This window comes from Sus scrofa, chromosome 7 (assembly GCF_054392235.1).
Source record: "Sus scrofa isolate SSC_HxYL_T2T_F1_AM1 chromosome 7, Sscrofa_HxYL_maternal_Yorkshire_Landrace_v2.0, whole genome shotgun sequence".
NCBI lineage: Eukaryota > Metazoa > Chordata > Mammalia > Artiodactyla > Suidae > Sus > Sus scrofa.
Genome location: NC_139389.1, coordinates 37,181,214 through 37,197,364, shown reverse-complemented (window position 1 = coordinate 37,197,364; position 16,151 = coordinate 37,181,214). Strand labels below are relative to the sequence as shown.

The window sequence follows — 16,151 nt, the reverse complement described above, 5'->3', positions numbered from 1 at the left end:
ATCTGAGGATTCAAATTTGAGAGAAAAACATTTCAGGGGGCCTTTTTAGGGCCACACCAGTGGCATATGGAATTTCCCAGGCTAGGGGTCAAATCAGAGCTATAGCTGCCAGCCTACACCACAGCCACATCAATGTGGGATCCTTAACCCAGTGTCCTCACGGATACTGGTCCAGTTCGTAACCAGCTGAGCCGTAATGGGAACTCCGGGAGAAAAACTTCTTGAAGGAGATCCTCCTCCCAATCATTCTTTTTCTCCTGCACCCCCCACCTGACTTTCCACTTCCATGGGGTGATTGGACGGTCTCCGTGCAATTAAGTCCACCTTTTATTTAACTCAAAACTGTACCCAAGGATGCAACAGAGATTCTTTTGCTCCCTTCGGTGAGGTGATGAAAGCCTATGGGAAAAAAACTGGCCTTCTAAATCCTGCAGTCTTGCTGTACCTGAAATGGCGATAGGGTTCAGCTAAAGGGCTCTGAAAGAAACTTTACCTGCTGTGACCAGAAATGAGTGGCACAAAATAATTTTAGGGAAAACATTCCGAAAAAGTTGTAGTTTTAAGTCATTTAATGATTGTTCAAATCTAGTGCCTTTCACTGACCCAGCAGAAAAAATGTCCATTGTCCTTTGGGAGTTGTTTCACTGTGTTTGACTCTAATGGGTTAAATCCTTTTCAGAGATCACAACTTGTGTCCCTGAAATGAGTGAATGAAAAACATTTAAAGGAAAATTAGAGCATATTCTTAAGGAAGGAATTCTTGAAAATTTTACCACTAAGACACATGCACCTGTATTCATGGGCATGATGAAATCCTCGTGGAAACCACCGTATTGGCCTAAACAGGAGTAAAATTAATAGTCTACAAAATCAAACTTACAATGCTGGAAAACAAAAATTCTTCATACTTTCTAGTCGGACAGATATCAGAGGGCTGTTCTAGTTCTTAAAAGTGTTTCACTCTGGATCTTAGTGTCCTCATCTGTGACATGGAATAATCTACAGGGTTTATTTAATCATCATTCAAAAAAATATTTTGGGAGCTCCCGTTGTGTCTCAGTGGTTAACGAATCCAACTAGGAACCATGAAGTTGTGGGTTCAATCCCTGGCCTTGCTCAGTGGGTTAACGATCTGGCGTTGCCGTGAGCTGTGGTGTAGGTTGCAGACGCGGCTCGGATCCCGCGTTGCTGTGGCTCTGGCATAGGCCGGTGGCTACAGCTCTGATTCGACCCCTAGCCTGGGAACCTCCATATGCCGCAGGAGTGGCCCAAGAAATGGCAAAAATATAAAAAAAATATTTTGCCTAGTACCCTGCTGGAGATTGGGTATTCAGTGATGGACAAAAGAGACACCATTTGTGCCCTCTTAGAGCTTGTAGTCTGGTAACAGAGACCAATGTTATATATATATATATACTTGTAATTATATGACTAAAAATAACCAGTGTAATGGAAGTATATAGAAATTTAAATTGGAGCCAGAGTGGCCTTTCTGACAAAGTAGCATTTAATCTGTTATCTGAAGGAGGAATGAGTCAGCTGGGTCAAGTATGGGCAGAAAAAGATTTTAAGAAGAGGGATCAACCCAGGAGTTCCCTGACAGTCTGGGGTTAGGATTTTCATGCTCTTACCACTGTGGCCTAGGTTCAATCCCTGGTCTGGGAACTGAGATCCCACATCAAGCCACTGTACCATGGCCAAAAAATAAGTAAATAGAGAGCCAGGGATCAACAAGCATGATGGCCTGAGGCAGGGAATAATTTGGCGGATTTGAGGAATTAAAAGGGAGCCAGTGTACAGAAGTGAGGTGCCATGTGGTGTAAAATAAAGACATGAGGGAGGCAGGGCCCTGATCATGCAGCCCCTGTGGGTCACACACGCAGTTTAGATTATGTCTCAAGTGCATTGGAAGCCTTTGACGGATTTTTGGTACGAAGATAAGGTTCACTCAGAAGGTTAGGGTGGAGAAAAATAGACCAGTGGAAGACTGGTCCAGGCGAGATGATGGGGGCTTTACTGAGATGGTAACAGGGGTGATACAGAAAAGTGGATGACATTTGTTTTAAACTTTTGGGGGAGACTCTCTTGGATGTGGCTATGTGGCAGGTACAGAGGTAATGGCAACAGTGAGTTTCTCGAATGACCTCCTGAGATTCTGGGTTCCCCCTCCAGCAGATTCCACCAAACAATTCTCGCACATCTGCTTGGTGTCCTCCAATTCCACTCAGTTCTGACACTATCTACCTGGAGATGGCGTCAGATTCCGCAGATTGGGGCTTCAGTCCTATAGGACTGCCCCCCCACCAACTTCAGATGCTAATCACAAATCCAGATTGTCACTTGTGCTTCTAACCAAGTGGCTCTAGATGGTTCCTCTCCTTGGGGACAATTAATTTGCTAGTTTGGCTCATGGAAGTCAGAGGAACACTTTACTTAGTAGACATTGGTTTATTATAAGAGCGTAGAACTCAGAACAGCCAGAGAGAAGGGATGCACAGGACACAGTATGGGGACGGGATATGGCACCTCCATGCCCTCTCAGAGATGCCCTCTCCCAGCACCGCCACGTGTTCGCCAACCAGAAGCTCTCCAGGCTGGTCCTTTCACGGTGGCTTCTTTACGTAGGCGGAATTGGCAAAATCCTTGACCATTGGTGATTGAACTCTATCTCTAGCCCAGGGGTCTGGGATGGAACTGAAAGTTCCAACCCTCTAATTGCAGGGTTGGTTCCCCTGGCAACCAGCATCCTTAGGTAATTTAGGGATTTTCCCTAAAGTCACTTCATGAACATAACAAAAGACACCTTTAAGGCCATCATCTCTTAGGAAATTCCAAGGGTTTTAGGAGTTCTGTTCCAGGAGCTAAAGACCAAATACATTTTTTTTATTATAAATCACAATATCACACTGCCTTGCTGATGGTGGTCACTGCAGACACTAGTTATCACCCCTAACCAGTGTGAGCCAGGGAAGAGTCATCCTTCTAGTCCTTTTTGTTTTTTCACAGATTGTTCTTATCTCTCATGGGCTGGTCTGTACCATCAGATGCACTTCTGGATTTAGGGCACTTAATAAAGGAATTGTTAGAACATTAAAGTCTTTATTTATTTTCCTTCACTGTCTTTCTCATATGGACATTTGTTTTTGTTGAAATGGTCTTTAATGTGCTGAGAGATCTCTTCCCTGAAAGGGCTGAGTTGTTTGGACAACTGCTTGATTTTTGAGGACTCCACTGATGATACATGAGACTGCATCTCTGTGATGCTTTTCCTTGTTCATCTATTGGCACATTTGTTTAAACATCACTCTCATGATCTGGCAGTTAATGCATTTTCAAGAGCTTATTCACAATCAGCATTTTGTCATCCACTCCTTATTTTAAATTCTGCTCAGTGTCCTCACCACATAAGTAGGGGAACATATGATTAGGCCTGTTTTGGATGCAAAGAAGTAAATAAAGGTGATGTGCCCTGCAGGTAAATTAGGTACAAAGAATCCACTTGTCTTGATGGCCAGTTATAAATTCATACTCATCCAGTTGTCCATTCCCTGAATTCACAATTATTTAGTCACATCCAGTGGTGGGAAAGTGCTCTACTCAGGGTAGCAATCGAATACTTGATGCCCGCTATGGAATTTTTTTCCTCTCAAGTATAGTCATTTCCAAGTTAATCAGAGATTATGGTTTCATGCCTGAAGCTATTTTAAAATTGAGTTGCTCTCAATCAGAGGGACAAAAAGAATTGCATTAGACAGGGGGTTGGGGTGTTTAAGAATGAACAGAGAATTGATTCAAGAGCGGGATACGTATGACAGTGTTATCCTGAGCCTTGGTGTGGTGTGGCGGGTCCCAGACGGCAGGAATGATCTGGAAGCCACTCTGGCAGTGGAATGTGTGGAAGTGTCTCTGAATGGACACATCTCCAGAAATGCCAGCAGCCTTGCCAGTGATATATCTTTTCTTTTCTCTAGCTGCTTTTAAGGGTTTTTCTTCATCTTTACTGTGTTGTAGTATCTGGGTATGAATTTTACCTACAATATTTGGTGTGTTACTTCCAATCATTCTTCAGTTCTGGAAAATTCTCAGCCATTATCGCTCTTCTCTCTCTTTCTCTCTTTTATTTTTCGTCTTTTTAGGGCCGCATCTGTGGCATATGGAGGTTCCCAGGCTAGGGATCTAATAGGAGCTACAGCTGCTGGCCTACACCACAGCCATGCGGGATCTGCCCTGCGTCTGCCACCTACATAACAGCTTATAGCAACACCAGATCCTTAACTCACTGATTGTGGCCAGGGATTGAACCCGCAACCTCACAGGTTCCTAGTCAGATTCGTTTCCACTGTGCCACGATGGGAACTCCCACAGCCATTATCTCTTCAACTATTACCTCTAACCTATTCTTTCCATTTTTCTTTGTCTGGAACTCTTATTCAGTGAATTGACCCTCTCTTATATTTTTCATATCTTTGTCATTATGGCTTCATTGTCTGTGACGACTCTCCCTCATCCTGTGATTTGTAATATAGGAATGTGAACTCATGGTCCCTGGGGCTGTGTCTTCTATGAGGCTTTTGCGTGCTCAGCCCCTGCACAGTGGTTTCACAACTTCGTTTTTGTTTTTTTGGTTTTTTCCCTTTTTGGTCACCTGGTGGCATGTGGAGTTCCTGGGCCAAGAATGAAGTGCGAGCCACAGTTGTGACCTAAGCCACAGCTGCAGCAATGCTGGATCCTTAACCCACTGTACTGGGTAGGGGATTGAACCTGCATCCCAGGGCTCCTAAGAAGCTGCCGATCCCTTCGTGCAATAGCAGTAGCTCCTTAACAACTGCTTTTGATGTTTGCTTTTTCAGAATGTTCCTGGATCTGGGACTAGCATTTATGCTAAATTCTCAGCTTGTAATTCTCACTTCACATGGGAAATACAAATTTGGAAACCATACCAACCACAGTATAGGATTGGGGTTTGATTCTTCCCAGAGATGTTTGCCCATTCAGAACCCTAGGTGCTGTTAAGCATCCTTGCCGCTTCCCTTTTCTAGCTCCCTTTTCACAGCTTGGTGGCTCTTCTGGTGTCTTGTCTTTATGTCGGTATCTCACTGCCAGCACCCTCTTTCATCCAGATCAGGATGCACCTTCAGACCCTTGGGGCATTGAAACCTCAGTTTTGAGCCTCAGGTGTGACACTGTCTGGGACTGCCAAGGCCGCTGGGGGCTCCCTTTTCTCTTGGTTTAGGCTCTTTATTCTGTTGTATGTGTGTTTATTCTTCATCCAATCACGTCTATTTATCTAAGCTTGTCAAGTCTATATATATCCAGTGGAAGGGGTAAGATCAGCCCAGTCAGCTTTTTTACAGAAACAGGAAGTGTGTTTTCTGCATCAAATTAATTTTCGCAGTTTCCACTGTGGGTCATTGGGTTAAGAGCCCAACACAGTGTCCATGACAATGCAGGTTTGATCCCTGGCCTCGCTCAGTGGGTTAAGGATCCAGTGTTGCTGCAAGTCCTGGCATAGGTCACAGATGCGGCTCAGATCTGGGGCTGCTGTGGCTGTGGTGTATGGCCAGCAGCTGCAGCTCTGATTAGACTCCTAGCCTGGGAACATCCATCTGCCACAGGTGAGGCCCTAAAAAAGAAAAAAAAATTAATTCTGATCTGAGCCCCTACTTGCTAGAATTGTAAGATACATAGCACTATTCTTTAAACTAGGTGCTCCCCTCCCCTTTACACAGCTCCACAAGAGCTGTCAGAGGCTCGCTCAGTTTGCAGAACTTGGGGAAGGACCTCTGGCACTCAGTCAGTTGTAATCATCACCAAGATATGCGTTGCCCAAGTTCATTCAATCTGAATAAATTCACATCCATTATGACAGGGGTGGTCACAAGTATCTTTGACCTCAACCCCCTCAATTCTTAGAATTGAAAAGACTGAATTAACTTTCTAGAGACTAAGAACCCACCCCTTGGTGAGAATGTGAGGGATATTTTAAAATGTGTGGGTCCATTTTTGAGCGGTTCTTAATGTCTAGGTTGTGCTGCTGTTATCTAGTGTCAGGAATACCCAGTGACGCTTGCCCAGAAAGGCCACCAGACTTCTCTTTAAGAAGAGTCATTGTTGTGGGGTGGAGCCATCAGATATGTCCTCTGAGGAGCTCCCTGGTGACACAGCAGGTTAAGGATCCCACATGGTCACTGCTGTGATTACTACTGTGGCTCCTGCTGTGCCTCGGGTTTGATTTCTGGCTTGAGAAATTCTGCATGCCATGGTTGTGGCCAAAAACAAACAAACAAATAAAGAACCTGCAAAACTAAACTACAAAACCTGGAGCCCACTTTGGCACAAAGGGATTGGTGGCGTCTTGGGAGCACTGGAATGTGGATTTGATCCCCGGCCCAGCACAGCGGGATAAGGATCTGGCATTGCCGCAGCTGTGGCTTATGATCTGGCTTATGTTGTCACAATTGCAGCTCAGATCTGATCCTCGGCCTGGGAGATGCGTAGTCTCAGGGTGGCCAAAAAAGAAAAAAAAAAAAAAAAATGCCTAATATCCCTGGAACTGAGAAGGAACTTTGAGATGGGAAAACGCAGCCAGCCACTGCATAAAGTGCAGTTATGAACGTTACTGTGGGAAGCTTCATGCAGGCAGGATTGGGCAGATGACCATCAAGAGGCATTGGCAGGAGTTCCCGTCGTGGCTCAGCAGAGCTGAATCTGACTACACCCATGAGGACACAGGTTCAATCTCTGGCCTCGTTCAATGGGTTAAGGATCTGGCATTGCTGTGGCTGTGGTGTAGGCTGACAGCTACAGCTCCAATTCGACCCCTAGCCTGGGAACCTCCATATGCCACAGGTGCGGCCCTAAAAAGACCAAAAAGAAAAAAGAGGCATTGACAGGACCTTGCATGCCACCCAAAGGGGCTGTGGGAGACTCAACAGGGCCAAAGCTAAAAATAGGATCTAACTACTAGGGATACGTGTGACCCCACCCAGGGGGACCGGGTTTTTCTCCCCCAGGGGTCTCATGACCATTACCATCTGCTGCAGCAAAAGGTGCTCCTCCAGTCTCATGTCAGAGGGAGGTGTGGTGGCCGTTGACAGGGAACTTACACGGCTTATGAGTAGCTGGGTCCCACAGAAAGGGGAGGCGGGGTAGGACAGGGGCCCAAAATGACAAAACGGAGTTGGGGATTTGGCCACACAGTCCTAGTCCATCGATCTTTGGTGCCGTCCCATTGAACCCCCTTTGAAGGACTTCAAGTTTTTTACTTTTCTAGATGTCTTAGCTCAGGCTGCCATAACAAACTGCTGTCGGCTGGAAGGCTTAACAGCAGGAGCTTATTTCCACATTTCTTTCTTTCTTTTTTTTTTTTTTTGGTCTTTTTGCTATTTCTTCAGGCCGCTCCTGTGGCATATGGAGGTTCCCAGGCTAGGGGTTGCTAGGGGTTGAATCGGAGCTGTAGCCACCGGCCTACACCAGAGCCACAGCAACGCGGGATCCGAGCCGTGTCTGCAACCTACACCACAGCTCACGGCAATGCCAGATCCTTAACCCACTGAGCAAGGGCAGGGATTGAACCCGCACCCTCATGGTTCCTAGTCCGATTCGTTAACCACTGCGCCACGACGGGAACTCCTATTTCCACATTTCTGAAGGCTGGGAAGCCCAGGATGTTTTTCTTTCTTTCCGTCTTTTTTTTTTTTTTTTTTTTTTTTGTGGCCACACCCATGGCATGTGGAAGTTCCCAGGATGTTTTGAATTGCTATCTCAGACAGGAATTTCAGATTCTGAAGTTTCTTTTAGACCTACTGCAATTTTGTCTCAGGAAGGTTTTCTGGGATGGCATTACAAACATGGGCTAATTTCATGCATTTCATGTTCTTTTTTTTCCTTATTTCTGAGATTCAATACTAAAGTATTACAAGGGGTATAAAGACACATGAAATATTGCCCCTGAATACATTTAATTTGTGGTTTTAGGTAGACTATATACTATATTTAAGGAAAAGTTTGGGGGCAAAAGATTTGTGTATTTCTTTTTTTTTTTTTTTTTTTTTGCCTTTTCTAGGGCTGCTTCCTGTGGCAGGCATATGGAGGTTCCCAGGCTAGGGGTCTAATTGGAGCTGTAGCCACCGGCCTATGCCAGAGCCACAGCAATGCCATATCCAAGCCGCGTCTGCAACCTACACCACAGCTCACGGCAACGCCAGATCCTTAACCCACTGAGCAAGGGCAGGGATCGAACCCGCAACCTCATGGTTCCTAATCAGATTCGTTAACCACTGAGCTACAATGGGAACTCCTGTGTATTTTATTTTTAAAGTTTTATTGAATTATAGTTGATTTACAATGTTGTGATAATTTCTGCTATACAACAAAGTGACTCAGTTATACACATACACACATGCATTCTTTTCCCAAATAGATTACCACAAAATACTGGATAGAGTTCCCTGGGCTCTACAGCAGGTCCCCACTGGCTCTATTAAAAATTAAACTAGGGCATTCCCTTTGTGGCTCAGTGGTTAACAAACCCAACTAGGATCCATGAGGATGCAGGTTCAATCTCTGGCCTCCCTCAGTGGGTTAAGGATCTGGCGTTGCCATGAGCTGTGGTGTGGGTCAAAGACACGGCTTGGATCCTGCGTTGCTGTGGCTGTGGTGTAGGCGGGCAGGTGCAGCTCAGATTCGACCCCTAGCCTGGGAACCTCCATGTGCCACAGGTGCGGCCATAAAAAGCCAAAAAAACAAACAAACAAAAAATTAAATTAGGAGTTCCTGTTTTGGCTCAGCAGTAACAAACTTGACTAGTATTCATGAGCATGCAGGTTCGATTCCTGGCCTCACTCAGTGGGTTAAAGATCCTGTGTTGCTGTGGAGTAGGCTGGCAGCTGTAGCTCCGATTCAACCCCTAGCCTGGGAACTTCCATATGCCGCACATCTGGCCCTAAAAAGAAAAAAAAAAAAGTTAAACCAGTTTTTATAACTGTAAAAATACAAAATGCACTTGGTAAAAATTCCAACTTGACTCAAAATGGGATAAAACAAACAGTAAATATCTGTCCTCTCCACACACCCTGCCTGACCGCTGCCCCACTTCAGGGGAGACATCTGCTAATGCTGCCTTAGATTCATCCAGTATGTATATGTGTTCTCTACCAAATGCTACACACATCCATAGACTGGTAAGTAATTCCCCTCCATCTTGAAGGATCACGTAAACTTCATTCATTAGGCCAGGCTGGTCTAAGGTCTCTGTAAGGTATCTAGACTCCCAGAATTTCAGTGATGATACATGTTGAGAATTTGTACAGTGGTAAAAACAAAAAAATCAAGATATAAAGTTACATTTTCCTTCTTGTATAGACCCCTGGAATGAACTGGTTCTGCTGAAATCTTTTAGCCAAGTGAGCATGATTTTGGACTCCTGACTTCTGGAATGTAAGGCAATACATTTGTATTGTTTTGAAACATTAAGTTTGTTACAGCAGCACTAAGGAATGTATCGTTTCCTCAGATGATGACTATTTCTATTATTATTATTCCTTGTCTTTTTAGGGCCGCACCTGCCACACACGGAGATTCCCAGGCCTGGGGTCGAATTGGAGCTGTAGCTGCTGGCTTACACCACAGCCACAACAACGCCAGATCTGAGCCACATCTGCGACCTACACCACAACTCATGGCAACGCCAGATTCTTAACCCACTGAGTGGGGCCAGGTATTGAACCTGCGTCCTCATGGATACTAGTCAGATTCATTTCTGCTGAGCCACAACGGGAACTCCTATTATTTTTATTATTATTATTTCTATAGGAAAAAAATAGTTGCCAGTGATTTAGCACTTACGGTATGGTGGGAACTATACCAGGTACCTTGCAAACAATAATTTATTCCTTACAACAGCTCTATGTAGGTGAGTATGGTTATTCCCTCTTTTTTTTTTTTTAATAGAAGAGGAGAATGAAGATCAGAGAGAGAAAGTAAATTTGTTAAAGTCACATAATCACATACATGCTAGTTAGCAAAGCAATTTTCTTTTTTTTTAATTAAAAAAAAATTTATGTCCACACCTGTGGCATATGGAGGTTTCTGGGCAGGGATTGAATATCAGCCACAGCTGCAGCAATGCTAGATCCTTTAACCCACTGCGCCAGGCCACAGATCAAACCTGTGCCTCCATAGCGACCCAAGCTGCTGCAGTTGGATTCTTATCCCACCACGCCACATCGGGAACTCTGCAAAGCCATTTTCTATCACATTTTAAACTACTGTGTTTATACATCCTAGACATAAGTAGATTACACTTTACAGTCTAATATATATAAGTGGATTTGATACTGTTTTATATATCCAATTCTATTTCTTGAGTTACTACTGCCATGAACATTTTTAGCATGTAAATCTTCTAACATAGGGTCGTCATGGATTTCCTACTGATTCAATGCATTTGTTTTGAAAAAGAAAATAATAAAGAATAATTACATGTTGTTTTCAATCAAACATCTGATATCTTATCTGAAATTATTGGAAGGGAAATATCCTAATAGACTAGTCAATCTTGTTTTTAGTGTATTCTTTTTTTTTTTTTTTTTGGCAAGAAAGAAATTTATTAAGATAGGATGCTTGTGAGAGGTTCAAGCTAGCAGGCAAAGAAGCTCTGCCCTGAGGATTAGGTGGGCTACATTTTTATAATCAAAGGAAAATGGGGAGGGGAAAGGACTGCCTTCTTCCTTGTTCTTAGAGTAGACATCAGGCTTACATCACTAGCTCCTCCTTCACATCCGTAGAGAGTATTTGGTCCTATGAGGTCAAACTAGAAATGCGACAGGACTTATTCAAATCAGCAGAAGGGTGGTGACATCTGCTAAAATATGTTGCATCATCTCAGGTTTCCGTATAATGAGGCTCTCCTACTTTGGAATGTCATCTTTTCCTTAAATTCCTGTACTTGGTCTTAAGGATCCTTGGTCTTCAGGATCCCCAACTTGAATGCAGGCCTCGTTTTATCTCTCACTTAAGGACTCAAGGCCTGTCTCAGGCTCTCATTTTTGGTTTTAGAGTTGAGCAAGCCTGCTTTGTTCTGATGGATTTCTTGAGTGATCATTAACTTACAGTGGCCTCCCACAGTTCCCTAGGTTTCCTTGTCTAGCTACAGTCCTCAGCTGCCCACTGGGACTTCTACAGCTACCTGTGTAACTATCTTACTCCATCCCTGTCAGAAGTATACTTAGAAAGGACCAGGGAGGGCATTGGAGTATGTTGCTTGAAAAATGTATCCCCACTTGGGAGTTCTCATTGTGGCTCAGCAGTAACAAACCCAACAAGTATCCAGGAGGATGCAGGTTCGATCCCTGGCCTTGCTCAATGGGTTGAGGATCTGGCATTGCCATGAGCTGTGGTGTAGGTCATAGATGTGGCTCGGATCCTGTGTTGCTGTGGTCGTGGTGTAGACCAGCAGCTGCAGCTCTGATTTGACCCCTAGCCTGGGAGCCTCCATATGTTGTGGGTATAGCCCTAAAAAGCAAAAAAAAAAAAAAAAAAAAAAAAAAAAAAAAAGTGTCCCCGTTGAGGTTCTCTTCATTGGGACTTGGTGACCACCCAAGGGGCAAGGTGCCCCACCCCTACCCCCCACCCCCCAGAGGCATGGAGAAAGGCTGGGAAATTACTTTTATGATCCATCGAGGCTTCTACCATGGGTGTATGTGTGTGTGTGTGTGTGTGTGTGGTTTCTAGGCTTGGTGAGAGGATGGGGCCTCTTCACCCCAATTTCCCCTGCTGGCACCACTGGACCCAATAGCACTGAGGAAGGATCTGGGGCCAACAAGAAGTTCTATACACACAAGTCGACTCTCTCTGCCCTGGGGTAGATAAGGCAGGTCCAAGCCAGCTGGGTCAGGCATGTCCTCCCAGTGGCTGCCAGGGCACCAAGCCTGGTGGGCACCCTGGTCCTGAGCATGTGCCCCTTTGTGCCTGGGCACACCTGTTCTTCCCTGCCAGAGATGGCCAGACCGCTGGGACCCTGGGTAGGAGGTACTGCATGCTGTGTGGGCCCAGCCAGAAATGGTCGTGGGGGAGTTCCCTTCATGGCTCAGTGGTTAACGAACCCGACTAGGATCCATGAGGATGTGGGTTCAATCCCTGGCCTCACTTAGTGGGTTAAGGATCCGGTGTTGCCATGAGCTGCGGTGTAGGTCGAAGATGCGGCTTGGATCCTGCGTTGTCGTGGCTGTGGTGTAGGCTGGCGGCTGTATCTCAAATTCGACCCCTAGTCTGGGAACTTGCATATGTGGCAGGTGCGGCACTAAAAAGCAAAAACAAGTAAACAAACAACCAGTGGTGGACCGAGGCAGTGAGTAACTGGGGGGCATTCTCAATCCCGCCCTTGTCAGGGGTGTGCCCCCACCCCCACACTTCCCCCCTCACACTATAGTCTATCCTGGTTTCTGGAAGAGTTGGCCTGACGCCTGCTGTCTGGGAGTGTTCAGGATGGTTTCCAGAAGCCCCTCCTAGGAGACAGAAGGCACAGAAAGAACATGTGAAGGATCGCCATGCAGGGCACGGGCCAGCCTCAGCCCTGCCAGCAGTGCCTGCACCAAGTATATTCTTGTTTTGTGGTTTCCTACCCCAAATATAAGGAATTTAAGAATATAGAGGAGTTTCCATCATGGCTCAGTGGTTAACAAATCCGACTAGAAATCATGAGGTTTCAGGTTCAATCCTTGGCCTTGCTCAGTGGGTTAAAGATCCGGTGTTGCCATGAGCTATGGTGTAGGTTGCAGACACGGCTCGGATCCCACGTTGCTGTGGCTCTGGCATAGGCTGGCAGCTACAGCTCTGATTGGACCCCTAGCCTGGGAACCTCCATATGTCACAGGAGCAGCCCTAGAAAAGGCAAAAAAAAAAAAAAAAAAAAAAAAAACAAACACAAACAAACAAACAAAAGAATATAAAGAAAAAACTTTTGGGATTATGTACTTAGTAGGAAAAAATAAATTAACCACATTCAAGTACATTGTAAAAGGCTTATACAGAAGAAATTCTGAACAGCTACTTTTAATTAAAAGATCAAAGTTTGAAGGACTTAGCTCGATTATGGTGATTATTAAATAGTGAAATCATCTCATGAGTAACACAGTAAGTTAGCCGTCTCCATAAATGAGAACATTAAATAAAAAAATAGATTGTGATCTATGCTGAATGCCAACTTAGATGTCAATTTTTTCATAAAAGTTTTTTATGTTCCCAATTTCTCACATCTTTTGTAATTCATTTTTTCATATATTTCAGTGACAGTTTCACTTAAGTTTGCTTTTATTACTTTTAACTGGTTAAGAGAAATCAAAAGCTGAGTTTGCTTTCTCCTTGGCTTTTGTATTGTATTGTAACTCCTCTAAAACTCGTATCATATTCTATCTTTGTGGTTTTATCAACTGTGTGCATATTTCATCTCTTCTCATTTAAAAACGTTGTTCCAATTTTTCTACTCCTAAAACAGTAATGAAGCTACTCTGCTCTATATTTGTGGGGGAAAATATGTCATATCATCTTGAAATTTACTGTTACAGCTTTTATACAGATTACAACTTACAGTAATGAAAGCAGATTGTACAAACATTTTAAATTAAAATATTTGATACTTATTGCTGGGAGAAATTAAAGAAGCCTTAAATAACTGGAGGGATTTATTATGTACATAATTGGAACACGCCATATAGTTTTGTTGTCAGTTCTCTCTGATTGATAAATAGATTCAGTGCAATTCCAAGAAAAATCCACCAAGCTTTTTGGCTGAAAATTTCAAGCTAATTTAAAAGTTATTACCATTGTGGCTCAGTGGTTAAGAACCTGACTAGTATCCGTGAAGATATGGGTTTGATCCCTGGCCTCACTCAGTGGGTTAAGTATCAGGCTTTGCCACATGCTATGGCATAGGTCGCAGATGCAGCTCGGATCCCATATTTGTGTGGATGTGGTGTAGGCCTGCAGCTGCTGCTCTGATTTGACTCCTAGCTGGGAACTTCCATATGACATGGGTGCGGCCCTAAAAAGAAAAAAAGAGAAAAGAAAAAAGATTTTCTTTGGGAGTTCCCGTCACGGTGCAGTGGAAACGAATCTGACTAGGAACGAGAAATAGACCCACACAAATATGGCTGATTGATTTTTAACAAAAACTCCAAAACAAGTCAACAGAGAAAGAGAAAGTGGTGCTGGAATAACTGGATATCTATATAATGGCATGTGGAAATTCCTGGGCCGGGAACTGAATCTGAGCTGCAGCTGTAGCAACACCAGATCCAACACCAGATTGAACCAGCATCACCGCAGAAACAAGCCGGATCATTAACCTACTGAGTCACAGTGGGAACCCCAGGATATCTATATTTTTTTTTTTTGTCTTTTTTGTTGTTGTTGTTGTTGTTGTTGTTGTTGTTGTTGTTGTTGCTATTTCTTGGGCCGCTCCCGCGGCATATGGAGGTTCCCAGGCTAGGGGTTGAATCGGAGCTGTAGCCACCGGCCTACGCCAGGGCCACAGCAACGCGGGATCCGAGCCGCGTCTGCAACCTACACCACAGCTCACGGCAACGCTGGATCGTTAACCCACTGAGCAAGGGCAGGGACCGAACCCGCAAGCTCATGGTTCCTAGTCGGATTCGTTAACCACTGCGCCACGACGGGAACTCCTTTTTTCTTGTTGTTGTTGTTGTTGTTGCTATTTATATTTTTAAAATATTTCTGGAGTTCCCGTCCTGGCTCAGTGGCTAACGAATCCCACTAGGAATCATGAGGTTTGAGGTTTGATCCCTGGCCTTGCTCAGTGGGTTAAGGATCCAGCGTTGCCGGGAGATGTGGTGGAGGTTGCAGACTCGACTCGGATCCCGCGTTGCTGTGGCTGTGGTGTAGGCCGGCGGCTAAAGCTCTGATTGGACCCCTAGCCTGGGATCCTCCATATGCCGCGAGAGTGGCCCAATAAATGGCAAAAAGACACACACACAAAAAAATGTCAAGCCTTACCTCACACTATACTCAAAAAGTAATTTCTGATGAATTATTAACCTAAGTGTAAAAGCTAAAACTCTAGGGCTTCTAGAAGCAAAGAAAGGAGAATATCTTCATGACCTTACATTAAGCAAGTATCTCTTAGGCCCCAGAAAGCACTGACTGTAAAATAACATTGAACATAGTAAGAATTTAAAACTTCTACTCATCAAAAGACATGGTTGGAGTTCCCGTCGTGGCGCAGTGGTTAACGAATCCGACTAGGAACCATGAGCTTGCGGGTTCGGTCCCTGCCCTTGCTCAGTGGGTTAACGATCCAGCGTTGCCGTGAGCTGTGGTGTAGGTTGCAGACGCGGCTCGGATCCCGAGTTGCTGTGGCTCTGGCGTAGGCCGGTGGCTACAGCTCCGATTCAACTCCTAGCCTGGGAACCTCCATATGCCGCGGGAGCGGCCCAAGAAATAGCAACAATAACAACAACAACAACAAAGACCAAAAAGACAAAAAAAAAAAAAAAAAAAAAAAAGACATGGTTAAGGAGTCTCCGCTGTAGCACAGTGGATTAAGAATCAGATGGCAGTGGTTTGGATTGCTGTGGAGGCACACGTTTGATCCTTGGCCCGCATGTGGTGGGTAAAGATCTGGTGTTGCTGCAGCTGAGATTCGGTCCCTGGCCTGGGAAGTGCTATATGCCATGGGTGAGGCCAAAAAAAAAAAAAAGAGAGAGAAGAAAAAGGACATGGTAAAGAAAATGAATAGACAAGTCACAGAGTGGGAGAAAATATTTTGTAACGACACAACTGATGAAGGACTTATATCAGAAAAAGGACTTATATTAAAAAGTAAAATCTGGAGTTCCCGTCGTGGCTCAGTGGTTAACCAATCCGACTAGGAACCATGAGGTTACGGGTTTGATCCCTGGCCTTGCTCAGTAGGTTAAGGACCCTGCGTGGCTGTGAGCTGAGGTGTAGGTTGCAGACGTGGCTCGGATCCGGCATTGCTTCAGCTGTGGCTGTGGCCGTGGTTGTGGTGTAGGCTGTGGCTGTGAGGTGTGGTGCAGGCCGGCAGCTGTAGCTCCGATTTGCCCCCATCCTAGGAACCTCCACAGGCTGCAGGTATGGCCCTAAAAAGACAAAAGACAAAAAATAAATAAACA

General features: G+C 44.7%; 1 protein-coding gene across 2 annotated transcripts in view; it reads left to right on the top strand.

Moving 5' to 3' along the window:
* The window catches only part of PRIM2 (DNA primase subunit 2), a 357,737-nt gene that overhangs the window by 1,043 nt on the left and 340,543 nt on the right, over positions 1-16,151 (top strand). The gene's annotated exons all lie outside the window — the stretch shown is intronic.